Here is a 25,923-nt window from a genome sequence, read left to right on the forward strand (position 1 = left end):
CCGGCGATATCGCTCGTCGGCTGCGGTTGAATTTCTTTGAAGAATTTTTGGTCGGCCTCTAATACCCGAAACCTGACCTCCCTTTCCTCAGCGTGGCTACTGAAAGAGTTTCACGTGAAGAGTAATGGATAATGATTCACCAGACATTGAGATTTATTCTAATTGAGCTTCGATGTAACGCAGACATCAGCAATTAATTATACGATCTCTAAATAATGGGAACCAAACTTTAGTCTTAGCAATAATTTCAATGTTATTTTTTAAGAATTTAAGATGTAGGCAATTCTTTGCTGCAGAATAATTTAAAGAATTTAATCGCGCGAAACGTAAATTGTTAAATATATTAATATAATGATCTTATTACTATTAATATCTGCTGACGTCCATCGATGATAAAATTTTTATGCATTATGTTACACTTGAGCGAGAATCGGTATTATTCCACTGGAAGATCGTGGTCTTCCATTCCGCACAAATCGGTATTTCATTAAACATCGGTGAAGGGTAGATCGATTGGATGAAACGCAACGTCCGAGAAAAGTTTGCGAATCAGGTTTCCGAAATGCACACGTCAATAATTTGCATTCCAATATCGTTGCTATCGCAGTGGTATCAACTTTGATTATTATCCTTTTCCCCACGTTTTGTTTCTTTTCTGTTGCGTATCGCGAGCGCGCTTTTTTTTCGTATTCCCTCCATATCGAGACATTAATTGTATCTTCATGTCGATAAAAACGGCTCTTTTTACGATAATATAAATGTTACATCCGAATAGTCCAACCAATTTTAAGCTTATTTATAATACGATACGTACATTTAATTTTTATATATCTGTCTCAGGAATCTGAAATTTTATTCAATTTACTCTTATACACTGTTATTAGTTTCTCATATTATTGTTATCGTCTTTTACGTTATTAATTCACTATTATCATCACAAATTTTAATATGAAGAGGAGAGATCAGTCTCTTCACTATGTTATAAACTTGTTGATATAAAATCATATATACATATATGTATATGTATATATATATGATATGTAAAAGATCAAGTCTGAATTGTCATAGATTGGTTTATAAATAAGCCGCGAGAAAACCTTCAGCGATTCACGTTTTCATTTATCTGCACACACATCGCGCGCAGCATCGCCAACGTATCGCTCGCGACTAGTGCATCGGTCAGGTGCAGTTTGCCGTGGCTATGCTCGTTCATTTGACGGAGAATCGGATTTCATTATACATAGTGCGGCTAGATTGAACGGATCAAACGAAATGCCGATGAAAAGTTTGCAAATAGGCTTTTTAGAAGGAGATCAACACGATATCGCATTGGTTTACATAGAAGCCGTCATATCGCGAGCCAATTCTGCGGAAAAGTAACATTATCGGATATTTTTAGTGGATTTCAAGCTACGCGGCTTGACTGCGCCGTTTTCTAACAGCGAACTACAAAAAAATATATAACGATAAATTTATATAGGCAAAATTTGTTTTTGAGATTTTGCCCGAGTATCGTAATATCTCTCGCGAGAGGACGAGATAATGCATAGAAATTTAAACAGCCGCACATATACCGCGGGTCTCTTTATCGAGGACGGCAATTGATTATTCGGGAAGAAGAAATATTAGCAATTGCGCGGCGATAATTCAGCAATAGCTTAATGTAGCAGATACTTTATTGCTAATATGTTCATTAACTTTTGCGTCAAGGTCATAATTTTCGTATGCATATGTGCCCTGTCGCAGGAGAGATTTCACCATGATTTCATAAATTCAAGAAGACTGTGTTGAAATTAAACGATAAAATGATTCCTCCCAATTTTATAATAGCGTTCATCACACTTTCGCCTTTTAATTGATACACTGATTTACAAATCGGCCGGCATTAATGAAAAATCAATATTTTTCGCGGGGCGTCATTATAAACGCAACGCGTTAATGCGCAATTTTGCCGCGTTGTGAATTTTACAGAAATAATTTAATGAACATCGATTATTAGCGAAGCAACTGTAGGTATTTAAGTTGACCCTCTGTCTCGCTCATCGATCTCCACTATTTCCAATTCCATCCACTCTCACTTGATATGAAATAGACTATCCATCCGGCGTCGCGTCGTTCTAACGCGAAATTGTTTCTATAATATATCGGTATCCGCGCAATCTTGGATTGATGTAAACATAAATTCTCCGAAAAACTCAATGAAAATATTTCCCATCGTGTTTATTTATCCGTATTGTTTTTGCGTCGTTCGCCTGTACCTTTGAAACGGTTAGCCTCATGGAACAAGCTTTTATCAATTGGACCGACGTATTTTCTTACGAAAAATTTAAATTGTATGTTTTCAATAACAAATTGCAATTAATGCGAATGACATGCCCACGCGAGACCTCGTAGTACTATGTATATTTTGCCTCCAATGATGTAAACGATTTCTAGTTTCAGAGAAATTGCTTAAAACGATATAAACAAGATAAATAATTTTCATTCGCGCATCCGGCAAATATATCTTGTCCGTAGCTTAAATATACATATATATGTCACTTGATTATTAGAAGTTTATTTACGTCCGATCGTGTACTTCTGATCCAATGGCAATCCATTTTCCATCAAAATTTATCTCGTCACCGCTATCAATGTGCTCCTTTCTCAACCAATCATTCGATATTATTTTTACGTGCAAAATATGAAGTAACATTTTTTCTAAAGCTATACTATAAAGCTATATATTATCGCATCACTTACCGCTCATACATCTATTTTGCTACTTACGTCACATTTCTGTTACGTTCTATATTTACCGACGAGGATGACTAAACATTTCGAGGCCGAGTTAAATTTTCCCAAATTTCGTTTCGCGGAACCGGATAGACGGACGACGCGTGTGTGTGCAACCAGGCAGATTAATCAAACGGTAGAAAAATTGGAAGAGGAAGCTATTGACAGCCGGCGCGGTATAAAAAATAAATGAAATTCAATACCCGCGCCTGCGATGGGCGGTTAATAAGCAAAAATCTGTCAAGCAGCACCAATGGCGTACTTAATTAACGTCGTATGCCTTCATGGAAAATCTTCGGGATACGTGCGATCAACAATTTATTATCATTCCTCTGCCTCGGTTTCGCACCGTTAATTCGTTTAAGAAATTACTAGTATCTCTTCGAAATTGTAAGTATCTTATTGATAAATAACACAAACAGTTTTAATAATAAATCTTAATTAGAAATTATAAACTGAATTGATGCGATAACTCGTTCTTACTTACTACGCATGTTCTCCATGTTACGTTCAAAGTTGCATTTATTTAGCTTGGAAGTTAATATCGTTTATAAATAATGAGAAAGTACCTTATAACGGTATACATACATTTATTAATATTGTTGAGTTCTAAGAGTTTATTTAAGACCATCTTTTGGGACCCTCACGAGAAAATTACGTCGTATGAAAGAAAATATATTCTGAGCTTTAAAAGAATTATTTTTTTTATATTAGATTGAATGTATATTACATACATCTATTGGGAATTTTATATGACGGATTTTTCTTTAAATTATATATTTCTTTTAATTATATATTCCATTAATTGATCAGTCTTCCTTAATAAAATCGCGAAAGTAAGTTGGATCTGTGCATATGATGAGTATATTGGTTATCAATTCATAGTGGACTAATGTACATATTGCATAGAAGTAGTAATTAATGCTAGACAGATGACTATTTTATCAGATTTTAACTTAAACAATGAAAAATGTATCCAGATACGCGATCCGACGGCAAACCGACAGTTTCGCGATCACGCGAGAAAGAAAGAATAAAAATATTAAGCGTAAAAATTATCGATAAAATTTACTTTTTTTTTATTGTATACAGTTTGCATAAACGATTTGTGACACGTGTTTTGCGATGCACAGCCGAATTGGGCTAGTTTTTTTAAATTATGATATCGTTGCCTTGCGAGACGCTTACCGTCGGCAGAAGAACGTTTCATTTGAAATGATTCCACAGGGCGCTGTTGTTTTAAAAGTTGTAAAATAATTTTCTTCGTACGTTAAGATAATTATAATTATATAACATTTCCCAGTTTTTTCTTATATAAATTTTTATATTGTATATTTTGTTGAAAGCTCGCTGAGAACATCTAATACAATTGTTATTCTTTTCAAACATGTAATACGTAAATTCTATTGATGTTTCCTCGAAATACAACTTAGTTGTAACATAGTTAAAATGTAATGTATGCTCATACTAACATTAAAGCTAGTTCTAAGCAGAAAATACAAAAAATTCTCTGCTTTCTGTAAAATTTTGCATCAAACGATGTAATACGTGGAAAGATTTTGCTTACTTTTATTAAAACTTAATGCAAGTTTGAAGATTGTTTAAGATTGCATAAGAAATATCGATAGTTTCATGAAAAAAAAGTAGTTAACGAAAAAGAATCACGTGGAATGCTTTATTTTTCTATCTAGAACTATATTTTTTAACGAATAATAAAGAAGGCATTCCAGAGTATATTTTAAGATCATTTGGAATCTGGAAGTTTTTCAATGTAAATAGTTATCCAAGCGATAGAACATCGAAGATGTTTGCACGAGCCGCGTGCCTCCATTTTTACGCCGGTGAAATGTCCGACGGATAGCGAATGGCGCGCTGCCTGACGAAAATATTTTTTCTTTTCTCATTTGGCATTTATTAACAAAGGCGTTTTTAAGTAATTCACAATCGTCGCACTTTTATCTGCATTATCTTATTAATCATTGATAAAAATCTACGAAATTATCTATAATTATTAGAAATACCTTTCTTCGAAGATATTGACTTTGCTTATCACAGCGTATTTTGCAAGGTTTTATAAATATTCTAATAGGAAATAACAAATGTTGCTAATTTACAATTAGAAACAATTGTTCTTTTTTGTCTGAGACGATTATATCTTTGTTAATCGTTTGTTGAACACGTCGAAATCTTAACGTCGTCGTTTTACACGAAAAACACGCATGTGAGACGTTTTTATCGAGAAAGGATTATCGTAGGATGTTTTCAGCGAGTTCTTCACGGGATATTAAGAATATATTTGGCGGCCGCGACGGCGCTGTGTGAGCTAAGGCCGCCATAAAAATTCGGTGATTTCAACCGACGCGACGGCGAGGGCAAGGTCTCCTTTCGTCTCGCGGCCATCGATTCATGCGCACTCGCACTTTCCTCCATTTTTATTCGAGGCAAAACATGTCTCTCCCTTGGTGTTTATCGTGGGCGGTAATCTACGCTCCAAGGAGAATAATGTCCCTAATTTTCTTAATCACGCGAAAATCGATTTAAGAAAAAGGCGCGAAGAAGAAGTCACACTCTTCCTTCGCTTTTTCGTTAACAATTTAGCGATGTTTGAACTCTTTCGTAATATCTTATTTATCGTTTTTTAGCAAGCGTACGTTTCCCGTTGTATCGTACGCACATTATATCGTGTCTAATGTATATTTATACGTACAAATATCTCCATTTTGTTGGGCAAACATAAATATTTTTATAATATCAAGCCCCGCGTATCGGGATCCCGTTTGATTGTTGGGTTTTATACTATATCAATAACCGCAGCAATAAAATATAATCGCGGTAACTGTCGTTATTCATTTTTCAATTCCCTCTTTTCGTTTGCTTTCGTAAGTTCCACCGACAATTTGAAACGCGTCAACTTACATGTATCGATTAACAAATATTCAACAACTATCGCAAATGGGGGATCGAATAATAATAGCCTCTCCTTTTTTTTAGCTCGCGACAAACGAACGTTTCATAAATGCATCGTGAAAAATGGTAATCGGATGAAATACGTGATTCTGATGGGAAAGAAGTATAAACCTCTAAGTAATAATGAAGTAATAAAGGTTAAATTTCGAAGTTAATTACGAACCGATGACGCGAAACGTAATTTTGTCTGATAGTGGCCCATTTTCAGGTTATCGTAGCGAAAATTATATTTAACGTAATTATTTTGTTGGCAACTACGAACTTTAACCTCCGCGTTATAATTTGTGCGCGCGGCTCGTCGCCGTATTTATCTCGGCCGATTTAAATGTTTAAATAAATATCTGTCAATTTTACATTCATTATTAGTTTCGTATTTGTTTCCGATCACTTTCCGTTTTCAGCTGCGTTGAATGCTCCACGTGATTTTATTGTTAGTAATTATTACCGGAACATTTATATACGTATATATCTTTCGCTCGCAAAATTGCGCTTTCGATTTCTATCGTGATGCGAAACAGAAGTTGACCGGCAGGTACATTTCTTCGTGCGACGTTCTTTCTTTCTGAGCACCGTCGTTTTGATGTAATTCCCAAGCGTGGGATATCGTGTAATTCACTTTGTGCCCGACTTTGCGACTTGAGCTCCCTTCGCTGTAAAACTAACGTTTTAATCGTGTAAGAAGGGGATTTCCCGTTTTACTTACAGAGGAGAATAAAAAAGTAATCGACGGAAATCCCGCGGAAATCTAAAGTCCGAGAAAGAGCGTGGATGACCTCCGGCGATTAGCAAGCGTTCCTTCGTTTTATCCGCGATCAGAAATGGAAAGTGGATCGCACTTTCGATTGCCGACAAAAAAAAAGAGATGCATAAAGAGAGGGAGAGAGAAAAAGAGAAGGAGAGAAGGAGGGAGGAGAAGAAATCGCAGAAACGCGAAGTGCGCGTTCCATATTACGTTTCTGTTTCTATTGATTGCAATTAATTGGACTGTTTCTCCGCACAATTTAAAGTATTTCACGATAAATCAGAATACAGCTCGCGACAGTTACGGTTTTTACAACGAAAGACGCGTTTCGTTGTTTCAGATCGCGAATTTATTAACACATTTTACGCGTGGAAAAAGATATCGGGCTCGGTGGAAGTTAAGTGATTCCGCGGATGTCCGACGATCTTGACAGAAAACCGATCGTACAAGCACTTTTGCGGACTCCGGAGCTAAACGCATGTAATAATTACATCGTACCTCGCTCTCGAATAATGAGAATAAGAGAATGCAAAATTAACATGTAAAACGTTAAAACGACACATTTTGTACGATAGAAACGGGCTGTTCAACTGTCATCGTAATAGCCCCCGATCGATATTTTTAATTAAATCACGTAATTTTTGCATAACATCCCGTTTTTCTTGTACGTGAAAACAACACTTCATTACGTGTCACAAAGCGCCAACGTGTAGAACAGCATTTTAATGCGGATCAATCGAATTATCTCAAAGTTCAGTTTGGCTATTCCCTTATATGTGTATATGTGTGAACAGTAGTATTACAAGTTAGAGGAAATATGCCGGCTCGCGTATATCGTGAGCTGCGCCCGATGGAAGGGATCCGACGAAAATTTTTCAAACTACTGAAGCATCGAATCGGCGAAGGCCCGAAATAAAATTTGCTCTGCGTCGTCCTCGCGCCCGGCACCGCAAATACGCCGAACATCGAAACGAACTTCATGACGATTTCATCGACCGATAACCGCGATTGGTTTGACGTTCAACCGCATACCTATGATTCGATAAGGTTCGAAACGACGGATAAAATATGAGATTTATTAGAAACGAGCGGGTAGCATCGTTAGCGTCGTCGCGCGTACAATTAGCGAATGTTATGAATTTGTTTTAAGCAAAAGAGTTCAATTTAGACAATTTATTCCGCCTTTAATCGTATCGCTAAAACAGCGATTTCATCCGTTTTTACCGTCGTTTAATGAATTCTCTTTTATCTCTTTTCAATAATAATTCCAGAGAGAGAAAAAGAGACATATTCAGTTATATATTAAAATTAAAGTCAACTCTACGTGAAGTTGACATCCGCCACGCGTGCGTTTGGAAAATTTATTTTACTTAAAAGACATCGTAAGTTCTGCCGGAGTTTAATGAAGTAGCGTAATATTCTAGTATTAAAATATGTACTATATGGGGATAGTCCAATGACGAATAATCGTCTAGAGATCTTTGAGAGATCAGAGATTGCGATAATATGAATTTAATAAAATAATAACTCAATGAAAATCTCTTTTGTATCTACGAAAAACTGAGCGCGCCTTATTCAACATACAGATAAAATGATAGATGTATACGCGATCGAGCTTGCGTAAATCCTAATAATTTTTGTAAAATATTATTCCCAGCATCCTTGCACGACCGCTATGATAATTACGCGCTGTATAAAAAATATGCGCCTCGTTCGCTGTCCAGAATCAGAAATTAGAATACTGAGCACGCCGTCACGGTGAAAAGCGACTCGTACCTCCATGAAAAATACTGGAATGTTGATTCAGCAGTCGGAGAAAAAATATTTTTTTCCGTAGAACGCGGGCGCAGTGGGACGTTTCAACGCTTGTACAGGCGTTATCAGTGCTTTGCCGGTGAAGGTCGCGGATCAATTTCTTGAAATCTGAGTAAATCTACAGAGATACGATACGTCAATTACAAAATAGCCGCGATACAGAGGTCACAACAATATTTCACGGTCAGATAAAAGTATTTTCAGTGCTGTAGAGAGAGAGAGAAACTGAAATTTGCTGAAAATTTAGTAAAATTCAATATCCGTATTATTATTTCTCTTCATCAATTCTGTCGACTATATATACACTATATCTTATTCTAATTTATTATTCAGATTAAGTTTTCCTTGCCGGTAATATTTATGTGCGCCAGTGTGTGAATTTTAATTTAACTCGGAGATTCTCTAATTACATTGTTTTACTCCTTTTGGTTCAATGACATATCATAAATATATAGTTTTTTTATCCACTTTCCACGTGACCTCGATTTCTTCTTGCTTTTTTTCGTCGTCGATAATATATCGATGAGAAATCACACATGAGCACAATTTAATATATAAGAAACGTTCACACTTTCGCGCCGATTGATTCACACAGTTGACGCGATCGGGAAAGCAGCTTGTTACGGACTCCCCGACAATCGGCGAACTGCGGAGAACGTCCGACGAAGGGGGGGGACTCGCTGTCGGTCACCGGGAATCTTCTCGACTGCGAAGAATGCCGTCGGTCCCAAGTTTCGTGGGACCCAGATACTGTTCCGCGGGGAATAGCCAATGGGACACGTCCGAGGGAACGAGCTCGTCTCCGCTTCGTGGGGGGCCAAAAGGCGCACACGTTCCCACCTGTTCCCCATATATATACGGAGGACGTGCACACACGGACGTCCTGCAAGAAATAAAAATAATTTCAGATCAAGTATAGCTCCGGCTCTCAGGGAAAATATTCCCAGTGAAATGAAAGACTTAAGATTGAGATACGAAAGCGAGGAAAGACTGATCGGACGAAGCGAATCGTTATCATCGTCAACCGGTTTTTTTTAAATAATGTTTCAAGAGAGGAAAGAAATACGCGTTGCTTAGAACTCCGTGATACAGCATTCGTGGTGTCGCGAGTTATTTAACGAGAAAGAAAAAGAGTTATCCGCGACAGAGCCGTCGCGTAATCAAAGATGCGTCTAAGGCTCTATTGGAGCACGGAGCGGCGCGCGGCGGCGGCGTGTGCGCGGCGAGCTCATTTGCGGGATATTACATTTTATTAATATTTGCTCGGTGTGCGCGGTAAACATTCCAAATTCACGACGGTGTGCACGGTGCTTATAGAAGCGGAGCGGAGCGCGCATAGAGAGGAGCACGTACACGCACATACCACGATTCTTCTCTCCTCTGGCTCCTTTCCCCTTAACCCGTGCCTCTCGGTTCTTCGCCGTTACGAGCCGAGCCGTGTGCTCGAAAAAGAGGAAACGCGCCAACACGGACCTCGTTCGTTCGCCGGGCGTAATTTTTTTCCCCGCTTCGCATTTCGAAAAATAGCTCTCGGAGAACGCGCCGCGCCGCGCCGCAGTACGTGCACGGACGAAGGACTCGAGCGAGCGCTAATACGCGCGTGTGATTATCCTTTTTCTCCGTGCCCGGCGTTTTATGGAGGAGAGAGCGTACGTACGGAAATATTTAAGGTCTGATGTACGGGGGGGGGGGGACGTTTTGTATAGAGGACGCGAGAGAGCTAGGAAACAACGTGATTTGCGAGGTAACGCTTTTCAGACCCCGGGCCCCGCCGCGCGCGCAAAGTCGAGGACGACGCGCCGCGCCGTTGTCCTTCGCGCGCATCGCCCTTTACTTTATTCCCGTGATGAAACAATTTTCGACATTAAGGCTGCGTTCGGAAACGTCACCCGGGTACACACGGGTATACTCCCTTCTCCTTCTAACTCGCTGAGATAGAAAGAGAAGGGAGTATACTCGTGTGCACTCGGGTGACGTTTCCGAACGCAGCCTAACTGGGTTTCCTCACGGCCGCCTTCGCGACGGGGCACAGCGCGAAATTGCGACGTCCAGTCGGAGAACGCGAAGGGTAATGGCTCGTGTAAAAGAACTGATTAATTTCAGCAAAAATTGCGACATGTTCTTAACGTTCGCGACAATTTTCTAGAGATCTATGACGACGTGCGCTTTTATAAATCTGTCGCGTCGTGTCTGACGACCATTCGACCAGCGCTTTCGCGACATGGTCCATAATATCGCGTTGCCTGCGAACCGGTCGTCGGGATTGTGTGCGGCGCGGCGGCGCGGCGGCGTGCCGCACGGCGAACAATTTTTGATATACGCGCCGCACACAAAAGGGGGCACACGCAGTCAATCCCGAAACGATCTCTCCCGATAGCTCCCCGCTCGTTTCGCGAGACGAGTCGCGACGGCAATTAGATCGGGACGTCTCTTTATTACCGCGCCTGTTTTGCGACGAGTCAAACAAGTTATTCGGCGCGTAGAGAGTATTCCAACTACCGGCAACGTAGTTGAAAATAGTGGAAGCGTCGCGAGTAACGACCGTATAAATTCCGCGGGATTGCCCGATGCGCGTTCGTTATGTGTGCCAGCTAGCGTGAGGAAGAGAACGAGCCGGGAAAAGAAAAAAGAGGCGCCGGAACGATGCGCGCGGGCGGATGGCGCGGCGCGGCACGGCGATGGCGGGGCGGCGGGTGTTTGAAAAGTTGAAGAAAAACCGTGGTGGTGTTTACCGGAGCCGCGGGTGGAAAAACTTTTCAGACGGCGGCTTTTGAATGGTCGTCGATCGTTCGCCGAACACTCCGCCGCGCCGCGCCGCGTTGCCCGGTTTCACAACGCGCGGATTTACCGAGCGTATTTTTTCACGTGAGAGAGAAAAAGGGAAAGATAGAGCTCGCGTGTGCGCGCGCGCGCCTCTCTCTTCTTTTTTTGCGCTTTATTTTTATCGGTAAATTCGTCGTAAATTTATCGAGTACCATTTATCGCGGTGGCACGCTCCGCGCGAACGAAAGTGACTTGGTAAAAAAAAAAAAGAACAAAAAAGTAAAACTCGCTCGGCCTTTCGATATAGCTACTTTAAAAATGTCGCGATAAGCGCGTTACGCGCTAATTAAGATGGGAATTAACGGGCTCTCCGATTGCGGAGGTTAACATCGGCAGTGATATTTCCTGCGCGAGATCGCCTTATTGCCTCGCGGACCTTACGATTATAAATAACTCGGGCGCAATTACCTTCGTCGCTAATCGCGCTATTTAACGAAAGTATGATAAACCACGTTTTCGTAATTAAGTAAAATTTGCACACTTAACTGCTTAGCCGGTTTATGGAGGATCATGCATGACTTCTATCTTATGAATTATGTATTATGCGCAAAATGCGTTTGTAAATGCGTTGAAAATTATGCATCCAATTACGTACAGCGCAACGAATTTTTCTTTATATCAATTGTTCTTATAGTTCGTGGTAAGTACATAACTAATGATTGCAAAACCATGTAGACGCGTGCTCGTTGGTGCCTAATTATCGCGTTTCCCCGAATCGGAGCCCGAGGGTACTAATTAGCAATTATCCATTTGATCTGCCATACTTCCTGACGTAGTTACCGCGGCGAGAAAAAGTTCATCGATCCGGCGAATTCGTCTCGTTAACCTGATTTAGGAAAATCGTTCGTATCGCTGGTCGCGTCAATCTGATCCGTTGCGAAAACGCGAAACGTTTGACCGTAATCGACAAAAAAAATCTCATTCGACAGTTAAGTCGGTCGTAAAAAGTACAGATAATCCCGCGTGTTCATTGGTCCTTTCCTGTTCGAAAACGATTCTACGTGTGCGATGAAGTTTATTTCGTTCGTTCGTCTCTTCAAGGTCGCGGCATAATTCTGTTGCGACTTACGAACTCCTTGTGATTGTTTGTCGCGTCATTATCACGATGTAGCGAACGACACAAGTGGAATTAGCGATGTACATAGACTTATCTCGCGAAGTGATGACTACGCAAGTGGCTCGTGCGCCACTTGGAACGGCATAAACGATCGATTATTTGATTACGATTAATTTCCATTATCGTGCCATCGACATAATTCGATTCCTATTAGCCTCGACCGACGGGATAATGTCGCGGCTAATAAGAACACCATTATCGGCGCCTGCTGGAGAACGCGCGGCCGGAGGACGAGCGAACCGGCGCGGCGCGGCGCCTCTGGAGGAGCGTGCGACCCGCCGCGTCCGCGCCGCGCCGTCCGGAATCCCGGGGAGGTGTATCTCTTAATGAAGCGAAGAGGCGACGAGGCGACGATGAGATAGCTCGGCCGTTTGAGTTTTCGATCGGGCGGGACGAGATAATGCGATTAACGCCATGCAAAATTGGACCTCTTTGAGCAACGTGTCGTTCGGTCGGCGATGCAACGCTGTTACCGCGGGAAAGGGCGAGCGCGCAATAACGTCGCCTGGCGCTGCCGTGTACCTACGTGTACCTTCCAGGCACCGGTCAAAGTGGTGGCGATTTTTAGGGAAATTTGCAAACGAGAGAATTCACGCTTGAAATTTCAGCCGGCTAATCGGCGCGAAAAGGGAGATCGACTGACGGAGATATCTGGTTTACGATAATTGCCCCGTGCACTTTATACCTGAGGAAATTTCTTTTTTTTTTTTACGTTGGTTTGTCGTTATTCCGTTCATTTGTGGACGCTGGACATCGCGCAGATTCCGATACCACTCGAACGCGCGTCTTCCGCTCTGCTTTTCGCGGCAAAAAGGTCAACCATGGGATGCGTATAGTTAGCTTTGAACTGTACTTTGGTTTGCACGTTTATATTTTGCACGCGTGGTTGTTAAAATATTAAAAGGATTAAGAAGGACACAAGGAAATGCATTATTGTAAAATTTTTTCATTACACCGTGTAAGCAGCTTTATGAATATCCTCATGTGGAAAATGTCACTGCAGTAATGAGCACAGAGGTGAACAAAAATAACGAAATAATGGTGAACAAAAATAAAGTTCTTATTAAGTACAACAGGCGAAATATTGGAAAATTTAAATAGCCGCTGCGCTTATCATCCGCATTCGTGAATGTTCGATAAACTTTATTTTATATAATTTTACGCGTGCGATCAAGCGAGCGAAGATAAGACGGAGAAGACAACGAATAAAGAAGCGAATCTACGAATTCTACGAGCGGTGATGGAAAAAAAGCAATCGCGCGAACGAATCCGCGACGAGTGTAGCATTCCCGGTGTGCGAGTGAACGATTGGTTGTGTAACGTACGAGGTTGGCAGCGGTACGGCGGAAACGCGGTGTAATTCTGCGATAGAGTCGCGACCCGCCATCCGCGCGGGGGCTCGCAAATGGAACCCTTAATACGCGGCCATTGTAAGTTAGATTGGAATCGCCGGCGCGGTGGCGATGCCGGCCGCGGCCATCGGCCAGGACCGCCATCGCGAGAAAGAGAGAGCCCCACGATGACGACACAGATTGAAAGTGTCCCGCGTGCGACGTGAGCCGCGGCCGGCGGCATCGTCTCTCCCGCGTGTCGCTCGATCGAGACGATCGGAGTGACCCATTGGTTGCGATTCACTCAGCACAGAAGCACGGGGTTAACGCGAAAGAGAGGTATGGCCTACAAAAATACAGATTTCCAATAACCGATAGCGGTTGTCTCGCTCGCACCCGCCGTTCATCGACACCCCCCGCGCTGTCTCTCTCTCTCTCTCTCTCTCTCTCTCTCTCTCTCTCTCTCTCTCTCTCTCTCTCTCTCTCTCTCTCTCTCTCTCTCTCTCTCTCTCTCTCTCTCTCTCACCCGCCTGGACCGGACACAGAAACAATACAGCATGCGCGAAAGGGTGCCTTCTCCTCCCCGGCCCACCGCTATCTCCCTTCGTCGCGGTCTCTCGTTTCACTCGGTGCGTCATTCTTTTCCCGCGAGCCGGCGCACTCCCACCCGCCTCTCTCCATTCCTCCAATGGGCAGGCTTTTTTTTATTTTCTCGGGCCTCGATCCGTACGATCCGTGTGTATACAACGGGACCACGTGTTTAAGGTCCTCCGTCCAAACAAACGGACGAACGCTCTCTCCACTTCTCTCTTTCTCTATCTTTCTCTGCATCTCGCTTTTCTCTCCTTTTCTCTCGCACCCTCCATTTTCACCGATTCTTCGTGATACCGTCCCTCCCCGTCCTTCTCTTCCAGCTTCTCGCTCCTGTATCTTTCTCCCGTGCGTATTCCTGCTTGCTCTTCCCTCTCCACCCTCCCTCTCTCTTTATTCTCTGTGTCTCCATAGTTCGCACGACGATTAATAAACCATTGATTGGATTGACACCGATATCGGGAGCGTTGTTCGAGGTGAATGAGAAAGCCGGTGGTTCCTCGATCACCCGCGCGTTCTTCAATGTTTCTTCCTTCCCCTCCGGTTATCTCCATCGGCCATCCTTCCTCGCTATTTGTCACTGCCGCAGTCTCAAATGTGGTTTAATGACGATTTATCACCACTGGCTATTCTCGTAAAAGCTGTAGTAAAAGATGCCATATCTGAGTTTACTCGTAATATATTATACGAGCCATACACAAGAGAAATTATATCATACATGTTAATCGGAAGTTTATAAAATATTTTGTTACTGATAAATGCAAAAATAATTTAATTTAATTGTTAATAAGATTTTTCTTCATACACTTGTAGGAATGCAATTCAAATATCATCCAAGTGTTAAAAATGATATAAATTACAACACAGAAACATTTTAAAGTTCATATTTGTATAATAGAACGCATAATTTATTAATTTAACGTGTCAAGTTATTTAAAGCAAAAAGGATCTGTGTTTCTCTTATAAACAGAAATTATACGCGCTTTACGGAAGTCTGTCAGAGAGTTAAACAGACATTCGTTTAGATTTAATTATCATATCTCAATCAGGGGCGCTCGTAAATAAAGTTCCATCAACGTTTCGGGCGCATTTCTGGCGATCTGCAGCGTAATTCTGAGACAATGCGGGCCCGGCAAGAGGAGCAATAAAGCACGGGCGTTTAGCGCGGTGCCAATTTCACAGGTGCACGGTTCTCGAAATGGGCCGAGCCGCGTTACCATAGGGGATTCGCAGGAGCCGACGGAACGTAGGGCTGTGCGTAATATCGGTCATTGACAGCGATAGTGTTCCGCAACGTTCCGTAGAATGTGCGTTCACGGTCACGCACGTATACCGGGTGACGTTAATGCTAACCCATTAATGAAGATAGACCGCCGTCGACGTGGAATTTGGACGCCGGTGGATCGAATCGACCGATGAACAAAGCGTCGCCGCTCGCCCGGTGAAACATCGTCTCTTTGCGCTATGCGGGAAGATGTAGATCTCAATTCTTCCGCGAATTCGATACACGTTCTCGACTGCGCTTCGTTTCCCAAGTGAAAATAGAGGAAAAGTGAGAGAGAGAGAGAGAGAGAGAGAGAGAGAGAATTAAAAGCGGTCAATTCTCCACTACGTGGAGAGAGAGATATCGGTGCGCGGAACGAAATTGTGAGGAAATTTTCAACCAGAACAAAATTCATAACTGTCTCTTGAATCTCATACTTTTCCGACGCGGGTCGTCGAGGCGTATTTCTGATGTACACGACGTTCCCTACGACGTTCCCTACGACGATCCGGCGATATCTCATGGGTCATCGTGTCAGGAGGAATTAGAGCACGTGGGAGTCTCGTGTCGAACGGTCGTGAAATTGCATACCTACCGGTACGATCCACCCAGTATGCAGTTTGGTTGCACGTATGCGGCTGTTAACGTGGCACGCGTATGCACAGTAGCATTGGACCAACGGGACTCGGGGTGAGAAGGGGGGAGGAGGAGAGGGAGAGGGGTGGATTCGGGGGCGAGGTCCGAGCGAAGGGGGTCAATGCGCGTTAATTGATCCAGTGTCAAGGTCAAACCTCTCTCGCGCGTCATCGCATTATCATCGATTATTGGACGTATCCCCCTGGTCAGTTCTCAGAGGGAGCCCAGTCCGCCGCGAAGTGTACAGGATCGATAGCGGATGGATCGATAAGATGACGATGTTAATCCCGGCTTTAATAGCAATGTGCTGATATGATTAGTTTCAAGCGAATGTGCCACCGAATGTGGCTGCTCCTCTAGTGTCATGATTGATCTATTTGACGTTTAATTGCGCTTACGATTAATCCGCGATGCGGACTACAATGGATTTTATTAATTGAAATAGAGTTTGATCTCTTTGAGCTAAAAATATTTCGAAATATCCTTTACCTGATAACTGTCTGCATTCCCCTGGCAGGGATAGAAACTATTCTTTCCGGTCGACGAAAATATCGACGAGTGAAATTGTGTTGTTTTCCCGGTTGATTTCAACATACTTTTCATCGTACAAATTACCCTTGTGCCTTATTAACAGTTCTTAATTAAAGACTCTTAATTAGAAATAATTATTTCTAAAAATACAAGAACTTAGATTTATTTCTTATAATTATTTTTAAACACGAGCATTGTGGATTATACACCCACGCTGGGGTGTTATGTAGGACTCAGCTTTCAGCTTTAATCCTGTAGACGGGTTTCGATACGTCAGGGTGATCTCCCGATTGAATCCACGTGGCGTACATCCGTCACGACGAAGGTCGCGGATTACGGTCGGAGAGCGTGGCCGGGAGTGGGCGGGCCGGCGAAAAGCGAAGAAAAGAAAACGCGGTGTGCAGAGGCGTCCGCCCGCGGTCGTCGCAATAAATCGGTCAGACCGTGCCGTCGCTCGCCCCTGCGTGGACACAGTTTCCCGTCCCGTCGTGTGTGTGTGTGCCGTCCGATTTTTTTTTCCCCCCCGATGTCAGCTGCGGCATCGATTCCAAAACGAACGGCACGAGACGAGTGGATGTCGCGCATGGCCGTGAAGAGAACGGAGAAAAAGTGCGAGAGAGAATGAGAGAGAGAGAAAGCGATGAGGGAGAGCGAGAGAGAGACGATATGCGTGTTATGCGAGAGCGTGTTGGCGACTTGCGCAATGGCCGTAGAATCGGTCGAAAACGAAAGTAAATGACGTGGCTGGATGCGGCCGGCAGACGGACAATAACCAATCATGTGCAATTAACCTGTGACACCATGACACCTAAATACTCCCGGACACCTATATAGCGGTTATGTTCCCATTATGTGGCCGTATCGACACGTGTTCCGTGCCGCACGCTACGCAACGCAACGCCGGGGCACACGCCGCACGCCGCACGCCGCGCCACGCCGCGCGCCGCGTCGCGCGCTGCCGGCACACATTCGCGCATTGTGCGATACGTCGTCGGCCGTCCGCGTATAGACGGCCCCCGCGTGTATATGTACGCTGGACATATTGATACACAGTTTGATACACACCCGATTACATAATAGGCCTATATCGCGGCGCGGATCGGGCTCGGCCGGCTCGGGGCTGGCGCCGAGGCGAGCCGCCTTCAACGATCCGATTTAACCGACTACGATCCAGACGAGAAGCTCGTATGACTCGATCGTTGACTGTATCTTTCTTTAATCACGGCATTCGAATTTTTTGTGCATGATGATTAGAAACCTAATTTTAGCTCGCGATAACGAGTGTCTCGTTAAGAAGTGGGTAAACAGCAAGATACCTTTATCACCATTACGAGACGTACAGTGAAATTTAGAGCTTGAAAATGTTGCTCTTGATTTTGACGATAAAAATTTTTTATGATCTTAAAACGAACACTCGTAAGAGCGTTTCAATTTCAAGCGACATTTCGCCGGGACGAAATTTGCGCGGAGAAACGCTTTGCACCAGTCCGAATAAATTTTCGTTTGAAGTTCGCAAATTGGATACCTGTGTAAGGTCAAAGGTGAGAATTTTGGGTCGGGACCTCGACTCGTGTTTTGGAGCAACCTGCTAGCCTTTCCGGTGACCCCTCGTCAAACAAGTCCCAGATCGATTTACCTTAAGAATAGCTTCCCTCCGGTCGCCCGACGGTCGTCCGTGGGTTCCAAGCAACCGGTTCTTCGCTGGGGGTCTTCGAGCAGCTCTCTCTAGCAAAAATGGATTTTCAGTTCGCGTCTACGTAGTATTGATGCGCCGCTGAAAGACTTAGCTTTATTCATTAGGGAAATATTCTCACGATAGAGCTGCGGCTCCGATCGTAAGGAAGCTGACATCATTGCCGTGGGACTATAATCGCGTTTGATAGCCACAACGGAGTTATAGCCAAGACACACGTCGCTTGCTGGAAGATTCATGGAAAGAATGATGGAAGGAGGCTGCGCAAGAGTTTCTGCATGCGAAATCGTGGGATTTTCGCCAATGAAACTCCTCCTCCAACGATTTCTCTATACAACTCGGCACATCTGTCTGCCGGGATGAACAAAGCTTTGAAGTGAGGCTCTAAACTGATTGTTTGATCGCGGAACGTCGGGTTGAATACTCCAGCATTAAATCAGACAGCGGGCCTACGTCGGACGAGAATCGTGCTGAATCCAGCTTATCGCCGGTAGCTAATGTCGGGAGATATTGTTACGAAACGTGTAATTATGAATGATTATAAATTCAGTGAGATGTATGTATAGAGGTGTTACTTGCCGCGACCTTTGACAGGGGGAAACGCGCGGAGGAAGTTGCGCGCTTGCTATTTCAGCGCGCCGACCTCAAAACGCTCGTCAAGCGTTTGGTCGGGCTGCGATTTAACTTCTGAAAAGACTGACGTCAAACGAAACTTTCGGGCGGTTAGAGAAAGAGAGATGGGGAGATAGTCTCGGAAATCGCTCGCGGAAAACTGTTACAGACATGTCGCGAGACGCCGCTAAGCGGAACTTGATAACCGGCTTGCACGTTTCGAATGCGAAAACACAGGGATGCGTGACAGTTCTCGGGGAACTTTCCAGTTGGAAATTTACTTCGCAACAAGGTAAATAGCTTTTTGCCCGCGTAACAACTTAATAAATGTCACGCCGCGCTCGCCGCGCGGCACTCGCGCGGCTCTTTGCGAGAGCTACGTAGAGGGTTGGGCAGAGGGAGGGGGCCTACGGGGGCACGATTTTTGAATTCATTTGCGATGCTTAATATGAATTACAATCGCGGCTCCTTGCAGCGGTATATTTTTGTCCCTCTTTTCGCGCGAGTTTTTGCTTCCGTTGCAAAAATGTATCACCTCGGGGGAGGGAGGGAGGGAGAAGAGGTAGGATGTTTTGCATCCAGCGCACTTCAGCTGACCGCGTTTATTCGCAGGAAGACAGTTACACGCATAAAGACGTTTTCTGTCACAGCCATCCGTTTTAGCGCTCTTCAACGGTATATTATAACGATTAGAGTTATTAACCCTAGAGAGATACGCCGGGGCTACTTTTGGCTGCGTACGCGCGCCACGAAGAAGGCCATTTTTTGTCCTTGGACGTTATAAAAGAGGAAAATTGCTCGCGTCATATAACTCTGCTGGTTTATTGCTGTTATATTACATTCGCGGGTATAAAGAACAATCATACGTATGAAGTAAGAGTCTACTGGCGTTGAGATGAAGTTACCACGAAATGTGCGTTGCATAATTTGCAATCAAGAGCTGTGGAATATCTTTTTCTAGTTGTTTTTTTCGGCGTGTTGCTAGGATTACTTGTTGAAATTAAGTTGATGATAACACTCGGTGAACGAACGTGAGATTATGCACGTAAAATTGTTCTCTACATTAATTTTTCTGTAAAGCGCAAGCTTTATATCCTTAGAAATATATTGCATATTGTTGGAAGTAGTATTAAGATTACTAGAAATATTAACATTGCCCGCTTTCATCTCTCGACTTCATAAAATTTTCGTACCGAGCCGCATTAATCGCACAAATCCAGCATCGTATTATTTCAAATTGCGGTAGAAACGTTTTTAGAACAAAATGATATCGTTTGCAATTGTAAAACGCAGCTAAACATTTCATAATTGTACTATAAATGGGTTTCCGTCAATTCCAGCGAGACAGAAGATCTGCAAGGTTCTGCAGAATTCTGCAGGACTTCGTTGCAGCTCGCTGGGGTTACTTGGAGGGGGCTGAGCTGTGCAGCGCTGCTGGGGGTCTGACAATGGAGATCGCTCTCTACCATAAAAGGCGCTATGCCTCGTGTACATTCATCTCTGCTCTCCCTCTCGCTTCAGTAGCGCGCTTCAATCCGGTCCTCCGTAGCTCTATGCAAATCGGTTCGAACCGGGTGCGAGATCGCGCGGACGAAAGGCTGCAAAGACGAATCAGTTCGCGAACGGTAGCGACTTGGGCGAGTCGTTCGGTATGAGAGCGGTGGCGATTCGGAAACCGGCGATATTTTGCTGATAAAGAAAATGAAGGGTGGGTACAGCGGCGAGAGAGCACGAGGTGCACGCTGCCGGCTCGTCGTCGGGAGAGAGAAAAGTGGCGGGAAAAGCAGGGGAGTGCGTGGGCGCAGGATCGATGAAGGACGCAAAATGGCGACGACGCGAAAGGATAGAGCGCGAATAGACGCGCACGCGGCGTGAGGAAAAGAGAAAGGACGGCTGTCTCTCTCCCTTTCTCTTGCGGACGGCGCGAAAGAGAGGACGGAGCCACCAGGGTCGTTAGGGGAAGGAGGCGGACGGTGAAGGAGGAGGCGGCGATGAAGGAGCGTCGCGGAGAAAGAGAAAGGTGAGGTATCGGGAGGAATAAAAAGAGCCGCGCGAAAAAAATTGAAGCCGACGCTGGAATCGAACGTGGTCTCTGGGTCAAGGATGCCGAGAGTGAAAATCAAAGAGTGCTGGGGCGGGCGGACGCGCGAGCGCGCTCGCGCGCGCGCGCGAGATCGCAAGCAGCTTCGAACTGATGTACGAGGGCGGATTGTTTTTATTTCCCTTTCGTTCAGCAAATGAAATTCCATTCTATAAACACGGGGTATTTGTATCTGAGGATGTTGTAACGCGAGCGTGAAGCTTATCGAACATCGAACACTCTCTTTTTCGCCGCGATATTTTCCCCCCCACACTTAAAGTAGCTGTTTCTTTCAGTGTGTTTATTTAACGAAATTATATTTTAATGAGATTAATTATTTATTTGATCGTTCCAATGAGACTGCGTCTCTCTTTGAAAGTTCCATCGAGGAATAATCTTTTTTGTGTATGTTTACGAATATCATTATTTATTACTGGATTATTAATTTATTGAAAACGATAAAGATACAAAAATATCATTTTTATCAGTATTCGCAGGATAATATATATATATAGAGGAAAGTCCCCTATTATGGGATAGTATCCTAATATGAGATAGCGAGGTTTCTGCTAAACTAATAGGTTCCACAGAGACATATTATGAGATTCTATCACATAATATCCCATATTAGGATCCTATCCCATAATAGGGGACTTTCCTCTATATATATTTATAATCGATTTACAAATATTGTAATAATTGGCGTTTTTATATGTTCTTACTGGTGCTTCATATGTGTGCATAATGATGCTCTTTCAAGAAGACTTCTGCACATCAATTTTTTACACCACTGTGCTTTGAAAAAAATTCGTTTTTATCTCTTTCAGCTTTGCTTCCTAAGAGATCTAATAATAATGCTTCTCGTGTGTAATATTGTTCTAATTAATTAAGATCGTGTTTTAACGCTTATCGGTCGCGGATCGCTACGTGGCAGATTTTTGCTGGCGCAAAGGACTATCGGAAGCTATTACTAGATTATTCCCCTCAAGCACGAACCTTCGTCCTCTTTTTCGTTCGTGCGTAATTCTGGACGCAAGTTTCCTCGGGTCAGCCGGATATCCCCCTACCTTGCGTCCCCGACGTGAGATTCATTAACTTACACGGGCGCGGCTGCCGCTCACGTCGGCCGGCCGCTCGACGGAAAAGTGTAATCGACAAAGTTTATCGAATGGCAGGGAGGGTACGAAGGGTCGAACCCGAAGGGAACACGGCACAGGGAGGGCGATTTTCCCTCGTCGCTACGGAGAATATGTACGGCGTAAAGTAGTAGTCCAGCTCGTAAAGTAGTTCGTCCAATCTGGCTGAGAGGGAAGGAGAGAGGCAGAGAAAGACAGAGAGAAAGAGAGAGAGAGGGAGGGGAAGCATTTTCGTTCTCTTAAAAGTCGAATGGAAAATTGTACGTGGTTTATTGCACGATACCTCCCTCGCGAGTTTCCACGAGATTCTTTTATTTGTCGGCAATCACAAGATGTCGACCGTCCCGGGGTCTCGCGGGTCGAGCGTAATGAAAGTTTCGCGCGGCGTCGCGTCGGTGTCGGTGTCGACCATCACTCCTCGGCTGGATATCGCTCAATTATTTATCGCGCAAACTTCCGCCGACCTCCGGTGTTTTTCGCTGAAATAATTCGACGATTCCCAAGCGAAGGCTATTTACGACGGTCTCGCCAGGTATCGCCGCGGCGCCGTCGCTGCTGCTTGCCTTTCGCGACAGCTCGTAAAATTGAAGCAGCGCGCCCGCGAGAATAGGCGAGATCTCGAGACTGCGAGAGAGGATCGAGTTAATTAGATATTGAATTAATGCTCCTAAGAGATGTAGCGCGCGACACGAGATGTTCTGTGTCGGGGCGGTGGCGGCGAGTCTCCTGCGAATTTCCTGGATCGCAAAAATAACCTCCCGTCAACAATCGCAACTCTCATCTCCTCTTTCGTTCGCTCGTCCTCTTTCCTGGAGCGCCTTTCACCGCGAACTCCATCATCCCTAGGCCCTCGTGTATGTCGGGCGTGTGGGGGAGGGGGGGGGTGCGATCGGCCTCTTCTTCGCGGGATTTTAATTACCGGCGTATCCTTACTCTTAATTAATTATCGCCCCGTACCGCCTCTAAATAATTTTAATTAGAATCGTCGAACGGTATTTTCTTCCCTCTCGGACCCCAAGCCGGCGATTACGAAATTTAATTACCCGCCAGGTATGAAGCGGTTCGATATCGCGCCCTTTAAATCTGCCGGATATAAATTCTCACTCGATAAGAACATTGACTTCTGCTGGCGAGTCTTTTTTTTTTCTTCTCGTTAACTCTAATCCAATTCGTCTTATTGGCTTACAATCTGTGAAATGTTCTCCGCGTGGTCGAAAATCCGGTTTAACGTATTTGAATGTCCCTTTGTTAGACCTGAGGAAGATCTTATTGTCTGGAGCAGAGTTCCTAAGCCATTGAAAGAGCCAGGCCAAGTTATTCGGCTTTGAAGAGCTCGGTTTATCCTCGCCCAGTATAAATCGTTCATATATTCGTGCGATGAAGCGAGTTCTTGATATGGGTAAATTTATTTCGAAATTCTCTACGTATTTAATTAATCTAATACTCATTAGTTTTTGTAACCCGTGCTCCATATATGTGTGGACGGCGCGCGCGCGCGTGAATAATCGGTTTGCCCGTTGTTAAATTTCATTTGGCTCACGTTATTTGCGTAAATATTAATAGCGAGCGCGCGAGTTGGTTCGGCGAAGTAAGTTCCGGGTGCCCTTCTGGGCCGGCTGGTGCGTTCGGTTACGGGAGTAGGGGCGGGGGGCGCCCTTTCTCTCCGTGAAAGTCCAAGGGGAGTTTCTCTCCCGTGGATGGTGGCGGCAACGCCAAAATGGTGGGTGGCTCCATAGCGGAGTGACTTCCGCGCCAGGTACTTCGTAATGGCGAAGTTTACTTTGGCCATTTGTATCGGGCGAACGTAGATGAACGCAAGGGGTGAGCGGGGGTTGAGCAGCGGAGAAAGAAAACGGTATAGAGTAGACAGAGTGGAGCGAGATGAGAAAGACATATAGAGGGCGAAGCGGAGAGAGAACCGAGCCGCGAGATGATGCAGTGACGCGCAACCTTCAGCACAAGTTTGTCCTTCCGTTAATTCTGTATCCTTTGTGGCACGCTTGAAAATCAGTTGAGATTAAATCAGTCATTTTTGGACACGCTCCGCCGGAATCTGAATTCAGCTGAAATAATCGCGGCGCATCAACGCGCCGCGTTATTATCGGGAATATTTCTGCCTGATGTCGTGTCGCGGAAGGAACGGAGTCCGCGATCGTTGAAAGTTGCGCGTCACTGCGCACCAGGGTAACGGCGGGATCCTCGGGAAAGGGAGAAAAGGGTCGAACTCGGCGGCCATAATAATTCACGATGTAAAGCCAAAGTACCGCGGCCGGAGGAAAATTTCGCGAGAGGCCGCGCCATCCCCCGTCCTTTCTACGCGCGACGTCGATAAATTAGCTTACACTTTTTACATAATGCGACGAGAACGAGGACCACGGAGGACGCGAGGTCGTCCCTCCGATGTAGGAGGAGACGATGGCTCACTCGCTCGGGCTCCCTTGGCCCCCCCCCCGTTCCCCCCGCGAAGCCGCCTGGACGCCGTACATCCCCGGGAAGGTGTGTACCTAACTACCTCAAACTCGTCGGCCTTCTCGGGTCAAATTAATTCCGGTATTAAAATTTGGCTTGCAAATATTCTGGACCCGCGGCTACGCGTGTGCGGGGGCTGTACATGTGCACGCGGGTGGTCGCCGCTGCCACGACGACGACGACGACGACGACGACGACGAGGAGGAGGACGACGAGGAGGACGATGAGGGCGACGTCGACGACGAAGCCCCGCGTGCATTCACCTACTCGTCGGTTCTCCGCGCCGTCACGCACACGCACGGCACACGTACGGCCCCCTTCGGTATGTACCTGCGCGCGTACGTGTACGCACGTAATTTACATCTGTTATTACGGGAGGCCTCTGCCCGTTCCGCTCGCTTCCGCCACGTTCCGATGTTCCGACGTGCCGCCCTGCAGCGGAAGAATAAACGCACCGATGCTCGCCGAGCCGCATATTCATCTCGGTCTCTCTGTCTCTCTCTCTCTCTCTCTCTCTCTCTCTCTCTCTCTCTCTCTCTCTCTTGCGCTCTTTCCCTCTGTGCGGTGCGCTGCGCTGCGCTGCATTTTTTCCCCCTCGCGACGCGAGTGCAGTCGTCGGCGGTTTGTTTTCTATCGGCGTTAATGTCGATTCTTTTCATACGCGGGCTAGGCATGGCAGATCTGTTTTTTTATTTTTTTGAGAATTCGCGTCTGCAACGAGTATCTGCTTTTGGTCGTACTAATTGGACGAAGACCCGTTGCTTTTTGTAACTTTGGATGTTTTGAAAGGAATTGATAGTTCTTGACTGGATTTATACGTCTCCTGAATTTCAAATGCAATGTGTCCATGTAGAACTGTAAAATATTTGTTACGCATACATTTGGTAATATCAATTTTCAACATTTCGGGGGATATTATATACCCAAACGGAGACAGGGAGAGAGAGAGAGAGAGATTTTTTATTCGTAAAAAATGCGATTTATGCAAAAATAATGTTTTTTTTTAAATCGATTATCAGAATTTTTATTTGCGCAATTTTATATGAGATTTGTACGATTTGTAAGTAAATCCTGTATAGTAATTTTTAATTTTTAATCTGTGTGAAACTTTTAAAGATGATTTTTTATCTATATCACTGCGCTATTATTCTGTCAGCCATTTGTTTAATTCAACACCGTATTAGGAGTGGAGATAGCAAGAAAGATCTGAACAACGCTTAAAATCAGGGATAGATACGAAAGGTGATTTTGCGCTCATCTTTAAATTCTTACCTTAACTTTCAGTCGTGCTATCGCAGATTTACAAGTTTCCGATCGGCACAGGATCCGCTTGTTCAGATT

The 25,923-nt window shown here is 44.5% G+C and overlaps 2 long non-coding RNA genes across 2 annotated transcripts in view; one reads left to right on the forward strand and one right to left on the reverse strand.

Annotated features, from left to right (window-relative positions):
• LOC139772507 (uncharacterized) overlaps positions 1-25,923 on the forward strand; it is a 69,278-nt gene that overhangs the window by 1,924 nt on the left and 41,431 nt on the right. The gene's annotated exons all lie outside the window — the stretch shown is intronic.
• Positions 8,601-17,747, reverse strand: LOC139772505 (uncharacterized). Its single transcript, XR_011718143.1, has 2 exons — positions 17,658-17,747; positions 8,601-9,182 (listed from the first exon to the last, which is right to left on the reverse strand). It is a non-coding gene; the product is annotated as an uncharacterized lncRNA (long non-coding RNA).

This window comes from Temnothorax nylanderi, unplaced genomic scaffold, assembly GCF_030848795.1.
Source record: "Temnothorax nylanderi isolate EJ_2023f unplaced genomic scaffold, tnyl_v1.0 TNYL_tig0050_pilon, whole genome shotgun sequence".
Lineage (NCBI taxonomy): Eukaryota > Metazoa > Arthropoda > Insecta > Hymenoptera > Formicidae > Temnothorax > Temnothorax nylanderi.